The sequence below is a fragment of the Lycium barbarum genome, chromosome 7 (assembly GCF_019175385.1).
Source record: "Lycium barbarum isolate Lr01 chromosome 7, ASM1917538v2, whole genome shotgun sequence".
NCBI classification, from domain to species: Eukaryota; Viridiplantae; Streptophyta; class Magnoliopsida; order Solanales; family Solanaceae; genus Lycium; species Lycium barbarum.
In genome coordinates this window covers 108,013,329-108,023,622 of record NC_083343.1, presented here as the reverse complement: position 1 = coordinate 108,023,622, position 10,294 = coordinate 108,013,329, and positions in this window count along the sequence as shown.

Genomic DNA, 10,294 nt, shown 5'->3' with positions numbered 1-10,294 from the left:
CTAAATATTTGTAAACAAATGAGTACATTAATCACACATTGATGCTCGTAGGTCAACCGTATTCTACGGATCTTTAATATTAGGGTGTGTAAAACCTTCCCTAGGTAATATCAGAACCCTTACCTCTAACTTTGGTCCAAAAGATGTTTACTTATTTTTGGAAAAATCTTTAAACCCGATTTTCCTAGTTTTCCATAATAAATTAGGTGGCGACTCTAAAAATACAAAAATCCAATTAGAGCACCAAAAACCTCGTAGTAACTTTTATGCCTTATCCGCGTAAAAGCGAACTGTAACAGATGGCGACTCTGCTGGGTATTTCCTAGTCTCTAACCATAAGGGTTTCAATATAATGTGATTTTAATTGTACTTGTTTTTTTTATATGTTTAAATTCCAAAATTATAACTATCATTCATTTCATATCATAAACTCCGCCACTGCTGGCAAAAAGCATGGTTTCAAATGGGACAAGCGGGATCACAGTCTTGCCTTCACTAAAAAACTGAAAAACCCTTTCTTTGGAACTCTTTGAACGTTAAGTTGGTGTGCGGTCACCCAACAGCTGACAACGGTTCACCCCGAATAGTCCGCTCGGGTCCAAGGTCAATTCGAAAAACTCACTCTTGCATAAGCCTTAGAGCCATGCCAAATCCAAATATGAAGTAGACTGGGTGGTTTGGATATTTTAGACGTATCCAAACCCGAGAGGGAGGCTACCCCATGTCAAGTACGGCTTATGACCCGACAAACACCACATATCATATTATGTGCTATTTGGAAACGTTTAAATGTGACTATGAATGAAATCATTGCCTAATTGGAGAGGGGAATGGGGGGGGGGGGGGAATTAACTTTGGTTTCTATTTTATAGATGTCAATCAATTTATGTTTTGATATGGTCCTAACTACGCTTGAGTTGCTGCAGATTTGGTGGGGCCAAATGTCCGCGGAGGAAAAAAAGGAGAATTTCATGTCATTTAGGGAAGTTGGCATCCATCATGACTATGACCAGTTACAAGGAACTGATAGAAGTAATTACCGAATTCTGGGATAGAGATAGAATGGTTTTCAGATTTGGGGAGGACATTGAAATGACACCAACTCTGGAGGAGTTTAGGGATATGTGGACTAGCGTAAGCTGGGGATTGAAAAGAAGAAAGAAACCCGACCAAAAGTCTTTGATCCCAGAAAAATCCACCTACTCCCAAATTTGTAGAATGCTTTCTTTAAATTACACCAATTTTCCCTATGGCCCACCGTACCCTTTAGAGAGTTGTACAGAAGTTTTGGAAGCCTGGATGGATTTGTGGAGCATCCCAGGGAATTCAAGACTTATGCCGAGTAGACAGCCACCAAACCTTTGGCTTTCACCATTTTCTTTCTGGAAACCATGGTTTTTCCCATGGATTGGTCTGTAGCAATAGATGCCCGAGTCATTTTAGTCACCCATTCCATCTTTAACGGCATAACCCAAAATGAAAAAACCAAATACTTTGACATAATCCCAATCATACTAGACGACTTGTACCGAGCCCTGGGCCTCTGCCGGAATCATTACAAATACTTCCAAGGCTGTAGCTTACTCCTACAATGGTGGATCCTCAAGCATATGGTCAAGGTTAGGGGTGAACAACACTCAAGTAATCCGGCTGAAAAGGACAGCCTTTGGGATTTTTGCCTAAATTTTGGAGAACAGAACAAACAAAGTTGGACATTCACTTTCTCTAGACTGAATGAAGAAAGCATTCAATGGATGTTTCATGACTTCTTGTCAACTGAAGTTTTGGCTAAAGGAAGAAAGTGCCCATTCTTGCCACTTATGGGAATACGAGAAATTCACCCTTATGCACTTGCAAGGGTCTTGAGACAATTTGGGAGAATCCAAGTCATACCCCAAGTTGGAGGCATGGGAGATTTCATCATGGACTACAACATTGAAAGACCTCCAAGAGAGGGTCGCATGATTCGGGGTCCCGATACCTTAGCTAAATATAGGTATCGTCCGGGTTGTGTTGTGGAATATAAGGATTGGTTGAGGGCTGACTTGCAAGACACACTTCCTCCTAGACCTATTCTCTACAACTTAATCCCACACAAGGATTCACAAGTCGAGATCCAAGCCCGTTTGGTCCAGAGGAGAGCTGATGAGAGAGATGCTAAGTATTTAGAGAAAATTGAGCATGACAAAGCCGTCATAGAAAGTCTGAGACATGAGTTGGAGCTTACTAATGATTGTTTTGTTGAGCTAGATGACCGAATGAAGAAGACATTAGATGATGTCGTGCTACTGACCTTCACACAGAAAGGGTTTCTGATGGAGGCCACTTTGACATCGGCCCACCTCCATATTCAGACTACCCTCCGGGAAGCAAATAAAGCCAAGATTGATAGGGATCAGGTTTCATCATCCATCACTGGAGGACACTTCTAATTTATTTTATGCACTGTCTTCACTTTATCTTTTGTACCCCTTCAGGGAAGAATATTATTATTAATGATTATGGGGCAATGGGTTGATTCAAATGGAACATTTATGTTTCAAACGATTAGTAAGCTTAGGAGCGCATGTAGTGTAATCTTATGAACTATTTTGTGTGCCTTATCTGCTCTCATATGTTTCACTTAAATTCTTAATTGATCTCAAATACCATCCACTCTCCCAAACAAAAACAATGAACAAAATTACCCATACTAAGCTTAACGACTTTCTCAGAATTTGAAGATGAACAGGAAAAAGGCACCCGAGCTCGAGGTTATGAGAAAGAATAAGGTCTCGTTGTGCCAAAATATTCAAGATCTCAAAAAGAAGATTCGTGCAGTCATAGCCAAGATTAAAGAGACGGATGAGTTAATGGACTCGGCGGAGAGCTCACCCGAAACGCCTGTTAAAGCTCAAGGAGAGAATGTTCTGGACAAGGGAAAAAGGATTCTTCCCGAGTACATACCGATACTGGAGGAGTCCGAGAAAGAAGAAATGGACTCGGACCCGCAGGAGCCCACGTGGCCATCAAAGGGGGCTGCCTCCGCTGCACCATCAAGCCCAAAAAGGAAAGAAGCCTCCGCAGCACCGTCAAGCCCAAAAAGGGAAGAAACCTCCGCCGCACCTTCAAGCCCAAAAGGGGAAGGATTCTCTAGAGCAAATAGAGTATGCCCAACCAGCTTTGCCCGAATGGTGGGCTATTGAAATCAAGTCTTTGGATTTTCCCTACCGCGTCTCGCCTAAGCATGTTACGAGCGAGGAAATAATGATCAAGTTTTAAAGCAAAGGAATAGTCAGTGTTTGCTTCGACAGGTTACCACCGTGTCCTCTGGTCTTCTCACACAAGAGATGCCCTTATCACTAGGATCAGGCAGGGCACACAATCAATGAATGCTTAGCCTTTAGGAAGAGACTCATCAGGCTAATAGATGAGAAAAGCATCAACAAAATGTGTGGACTGCATTCACTTTTGGTCCATGACAACATTATCCCAACTGAATGGATTACTCTGAACACTCGTATTTGGCGTTACGACTTCACAATATTTAGGGAGTCTTACTCCAGCATCTTTTAGAAGTTGGTCAGCATCAGGAAGATTAGCCCCATCAGAACTAGAAGGGCTCAAACTGAAAGAGTTGGCCACCGCAGAATGTGCCTATACCATTCTAGAGCCTTAGGGCACGACATAGAGGAGTGCGATGCATTAAAGTTTGAGTTGGAGAATTTGGTCCATAAGGGGGCCATTTAGTTAGTGCTCCCATCTCAGTATTAGAATATGGGGCCTTTAGGGCCAGAAAGGGTTGAATAGAAAAATAACTTATATTGACCTCAAGAGAAAGGTCGCTTTTTTAGTAGTTTTAGGGGATTCCAATTTTTGTATTTAATACGAATTTGTCACCCCCCCCCCTCCCTCCCCAATTTTATGTATATTGAACTGCACCGACTTGATGTCCCAAGGATGGATACGCAGGAAGCCCCTATCGGGCCTAGTCACGGGTAGGTTTTAAATTTTATCTTATGTAAACCGAACTACGGAAGGGCCTGACTTCACGCAGAGGGATACATAGGCAGTCTACGTAAGACTCAGTCCCTATGTATTATAAATATTATATTCCCCTCACTCAAATGAAAACCCAAGTACCCAAAACCCGGTATAAGAGATCAATTGAGCATTTAAATCTATTGTATGATTATTTATGTGCTAAGTGGTTTTTTACTGCCATCTATTTGTGATGTCTTGATTATATTTCTATTACCTAACGAAACTAACTCTGCTTTCCTTTGAGTTATTCTTTTCTTATCGAAAGAGAAGTTGATTCATGTTCACACTGGCATACTTCACAAGATCTAAAGCTGCAATAGCATCCTTATCTCTACAACGTAGAGGCAAAGAAAAGATGACTGGTACTTTAGAGAACGAAACTACCCCTACTGACATTGCTCTTAGAGAATCGCCTCTACACGAACTACCTGAGTCATCACCTACTGAGGACGTCATGAAAAATGATGCTTGAAAAAATTGCCCATTTTTAAGAGGAAATGGCCCGAAACAAAGCTGCAAATGCTGCCCGAGAGGCCTCTGCTGAAAAAACAAGGCCTCCGCTATTTTTTCCATCTCTAAATTCACCACTACCCGATCACTTCCTCACTAGGTCCGTTGTGACCACTATGCCGTTTACCCCAATCGACAGACACATTGATGCATCGAACTACACCCCACCACCACTTAACACTAACTAAAGTCCTGGGACCACTCACTCCATCCATTCTTTCCTAACACCACAAAATACCCATCCCGACATCACTATACAACCAAGCATTATCCCACTATCAACCGACAAAAGCACCCCTATTACTCGAACTCGCCCTATTGTTTCTTTCCACACTCCTGTTGCACCAGGTGCCTTTTCGCCCGATCAGGAAATTGACCGTTATGAGGAGATGGAAAAAGCATGGAAGACTGAGCAGGAAAAACAGGAAGAAAGGTTTGAGCGGAAAATGACTGCAATGTTGGAAAGATCCATGAGGACTACCCTCACTGGCACAAGCTTGAGTTATGACGATTTGTGTATGTATCCTAACTTGGATTTACCCGAGGGCTTCAAAGTACCTCGTTTCGAGTTTTTCAATGGGACGGGCAATCCTAAAGCGCATCTGTGGGCCTACTGTGACCAATTGGTCAGTGTCCAAGACAACCAAGCACTCATCATGAGGTTTTTCAGCCAAAGTTTGACTGGAGAAGCCTCAGAATGGTTCACGGCGCAAGACATATATCGTTGGGTCACATGGAAAGACATGGCTACGGCTTTCATGGAATCGCTTTAATATGGAGACTATACTAGGTAGATACTACCTGGAGAAAGTAAAATAGAAGTCCACCAAAAACTTCCGCGATTATGCGAGCAGGTGGAGAACAGAGGCTACCTGAGTACAGCCCCCTATGAGCGAAGACGAATTTGTGTCGATTTTTATCTGTTCACAAGAAATAGATTTCTATGATAGAATGCTTTCAATGGTAGGAAGACCTTTCTATAAACTGGTCAAAATAGGCGAGGCCATAGAAGATGGTCTCAAGACTGGCTGAATCATAAGGATGATTGGTAAATCCACTGGTTCAAGCTTAACCGGGCTCGTGCGCAAGAAGAAGGAAGATGTGGCTAGCATATCCCACACTCCTAATCCCAAACCCAAAAGAAGGGAAGATGTTTCGATGGAAAAATATGCTTCACCTCCCCCAAATACCTACATACCTACCCCTTACAATATGGTGCCCGTATATTACGCGCAAGCAACCTTCCAATCACTACCCCAAAATTACCAAGCTTCACCAAATGCCCTCCAGTTACCTCCTCCAAATTACCAAGCTCCATAACCAAATTATCAAACTCCCACACCCATTTACCATACCCCATAAAATAACCAATCCAATACCTACCAGAATCAACCACCACCAAATGCTTATAATGCGCCATGTCCGAATTTCAAAAAGAAAACCCCTCGGGTATTCACTCCATTAAAGGAATCTCAGACTGATTTATTCAAAAGATTGAGTACAGCTGGGATGATCCAGGAATTTCCCCCAAAGGTTGTCGACCCAAAGAACCGATTTTACTGAGCTAACAGACATGTGCCTATCATTCCAATGGTATAGGGCACAGTACTGAAGATTTCATCAATCTCAAGTACAAAATACAGGACTTGATTGACCGAAAGGAAATCATACTCCAAACAGGCCCTCCAAATGTGAACACCAACCCTTTGCCAAACCATGGCAACAGTGTGATTCACATGATTGAGAGAGAGGAAGACTGGGTCGCAGAAAGACCCATAATCAATAATCCTGTGAAAGAACTTGAACGCACAGTAGTGTCATTGTCTTTGCAAGAACGCCCGCAATTCAAAGTATTAATCCCTGCACTAGTGATAGCACACATTGCTCAAACGACTCCTGCACCACCCCGCAAAGAGTTTGTAGTCCAAGTTGTTGCCGCACATGGAATTACAAGATCAGGAAGATGCTACACTCCTGAAGACCTGTCCAAAGGGGCACCCTGAAGGGAGGGAAATCAGAAAAGGACTATCATCTAAGGAGAAGCTGAAGATTTCCGGGGCCGAATGCAGTCAAAGGAATACTCCATTATTGAGCATTTAGAGAAAACGCCGGCCCAAATCTCGATACTGGCATGGTTGCAATGTTAACCTCAACACCGCCTTGCTCTAATGAAGGTGTTGGAGGAAGCTCATGTCCCAGCTAGAACAAATAGTGAAAATCTGGCCGAAAAGGTCCCTCATGTTATGGAGGAACATCAAATTGTCTTCACAGAGAAAGAGTTGCCCAAAGAAGGCACAAAATTACAACAAAGAGTTGCACATCACTATCACGTGCCGCAACAAAGTGTTAACTCTAGTATTAATTGACAACGGAGCAGGACTTAACATATATCTCGAGTCTACCCTAACTCAGCTAGGGTATGGCCTTGGAAAGGTTTGTCAAAGCCACACTAACATAAGGGAGTTTGACTGAGGACATTGTGACGCTACTGTGGTAGTCGACTTAGACATTCAAATAGGACCAGCTGAATTCACCATTCAATTCCAAGCCATGGAAATACCCGCCAATTACAATTTGCTTCTGGGAAGACCATGGATCCACATGGTAGAAGCAGTACCCTCCTCGCTGGATGAGAAGTAGAATAGCTAGAGAACGAACAGCAGCCAAACCTGGATGAACCAGAAACCATAAATCTAGGAGGTGAAGAGGATGTCAAAGAAACAAGGATAAGTGCACACCTAGAGACTCCTTTAAGAAGAGAATTGATAAGTTTATTGACGGAGTACGAGGATATCTTTGCATGGTCGTACACTGATAGGCCAGGACTAAGCACCAACATAGTATCCCACAGGTTACTCATCAATGAGGGCTTTGCTCTAGTAAAGCAGAAAACCTGACAATTCAAACCGGATCTTAGTATCTAAATCAAAGACGAGGTGGAGAAACAAATTGAGTCAGGAGTGGTGGAAGTAACATCATACCCCACATGACTAGCCAATATAGTTTCGATACCTAAAAAAGATCGCAAGATAAGAATCTGCGTGGATTACTGAGATCTTAACACCGCTAGCACAAAGGATACTTTTTCCACTCCCGAACATCCACGTACTCATAGATAATTGTGCCCAGCACGAGCAATAATTATTTGTGGATTGTTTTGCCGACTACCATCAAATCCTAATGGATAGAGAGGATGCCGAGAAAATAGCCTTCATCACCCCATGGGGAGTGTACCATTACCAGGTAATGCCCTTCGTCCTCAAGAACGCCAGCGCAACCTACATGACTATTATTTTCCACAACATGATCCATAAATAAATTGAAGTCTATGTGGACAATGTCATTATCAAATCAAGGGAAAGTTCAAAGCATACCACACATTTGAGGAAATTCTTCGACAGGCTCCGAAAGTTTAACTTGAAATTGAACCCGGCCAAATGTGTTTTCGGAGTACCGACTGGAAAATTACCGGGGTTCACAGTCAGCCGAAGGGGCATAGATCTAGAACTAACTAAGATCAATCCAAGAATTACCTCCTCCACAAACTAAAAAAGAAGTCATGAGCTTCTTGGGAAGGCTGAATTACATTGGGCGATTTATAGCTCAATCCATCATCATTGTGGAGCCTATCCTCAAGCTTTTGAAAAAGGACGTTGTCACGACCCAACCCCGTGGGCCGTGACTAGTGCCCGATATGGGCACCCGTACAAACTTACCAACCGAATCACGCTTACACTTACATTTTTTTTCTTGAACCTCGTGCGTACAAATTATAAACATATCCTTTAACCCGATACATATAACATACACGTGACCCGATTATGTTAGCATAGTGCAGGGGAGAATCAAACAGAAACCAAGTACACATTTCTGAGCAAACATGACCCGTAACCCGCATACATGTCTACAGGCCCCTAATACAGACAACAGAATCATATGGCGAGACAGGGCCCCGCCGTACCCCAGAATAATCATAAACACAATAATATGTACAACTGAAGGATCTGTACCAAAAAGGTGGGCTCCGGAACAAAGGAGCACTCCCAAAAGCCGACTGTGTACCTAGGCTGGCGGACCACCACAATAAGCGTCTGTACCTGCGTGGCATGAAGCGCAGCCCCCGAAGAAAGGGGGTCAGTACGGAATATGTACTGAGTATGTAAAGCATGGAATACATAAAATAGAAACATGACCCGAACAACGGTACCAAAACAAGTACGCTATCCAAAATACCAGAGCGCTTACCTTCCACACACAAGTCATCTATATATTCATATGTCGATGTCGGAGGCCAGAAGAAATACAATAAATACATGAATCATCCTGTGTACCAAAAGCTTACCTACCAAACTCAGGGTGTGCATGACAGGATCGTATATTTTATATGTATATGTCAAATAACATGCCCCGGCCCTTTGTGAGGGACGCGGTATATGGAATCATATATATTAACATCATATATCAAATATTCATGTATCGTGCCCCGGCCCTTGATAAGGGACGCGGTGAAACATATATCAAATATGCCAATGTCATGTAACATATATGCAAGTAACGTACCCCGGCCCTCAGCGAGGGGCGCGGTGAATAATATTTCATGTATGTCAATGTCATGTATCATGCATGCATGTAACGTGCCCCGGTCCTCTTTTGCGGGACGCGGTGAATGTGCCATCCTGGACACCACCCCGTCATCATATCATAATGTCATCATATCATACGTAACATGCCCCGACCCGCAAGTGAGAGGGACGCGGTGAATAATGCAGAGAAATACGCACGAGAACATGTCCTGGCCCGGGCTCAGTGAAATCCAAATCAACGGTTGCACGAACAGAGTAGTGCGAAACCACGTGCACACAATCAAGACCCGAGATACAAACATACTTATATGCAAACACAATATCGATGTCTGGAGGTCCAGAAACAAGTTTCGGGTCGATCGGAACTAGTATACGAAAGATACGAGCGTTCGAAGTACGGAACGCTCCATAAATGTTTCGGAAGTCAATCTTCGCAAAACCGAAGTATTAGTCATATCAGCTATCTTTCGGATGACGTATATAGCAAATTAAGTACAACTTAGATTCATACGCACACACACCACTACATATCAAGGTATTAATTATATCACTTGTTTTCTTTATTAACAACTAAGGAATATATCAAATAGGTCTTTAGGTATCGTGCCAACTTCATATGTATGAAATCAAATAAACTTTCGAAATCATGTGTACGTATCGTAATATATCAAGCTTCGGTGAAACCATCATTCGTGTTATCATTCTTACAAAATTTTCTTTAAAACATGCTTCACGAAAGTTGGGGACAATATGACTCATAACATTCTTTCCGACACAAATTCTTTATACTTATTTCGTTACTCGATCATGTCGTGAAATGGGTCATGTCAGGTATACTTCTATCATTTAGTAATCGGAACGATAGCCAAGAGTTTCCTTTAATTATAGTACGGAATTAAGCCAAATAGAACAATAGGGGAAGATTCGGGAGTAGTGGGTCCACCTCGGATCAAGTCGAGGCGACGGACATGAATCATGGACATTAAGGGCTATAGAGTCATCCAAGGAAGTTTCGAGTCGACTTGATCACATTTACAAAAGTTTCGGACGTTTGATTTCCTTCCGACCAAAACGTGAGATTTATAGTTCAATTAGATTGAATGAATAGTGCTCAAATTCAATTTCGGATTTCTATGAACAGAATTGCCCCCGAGGCTCAAGTATCGACCTAGACTTCC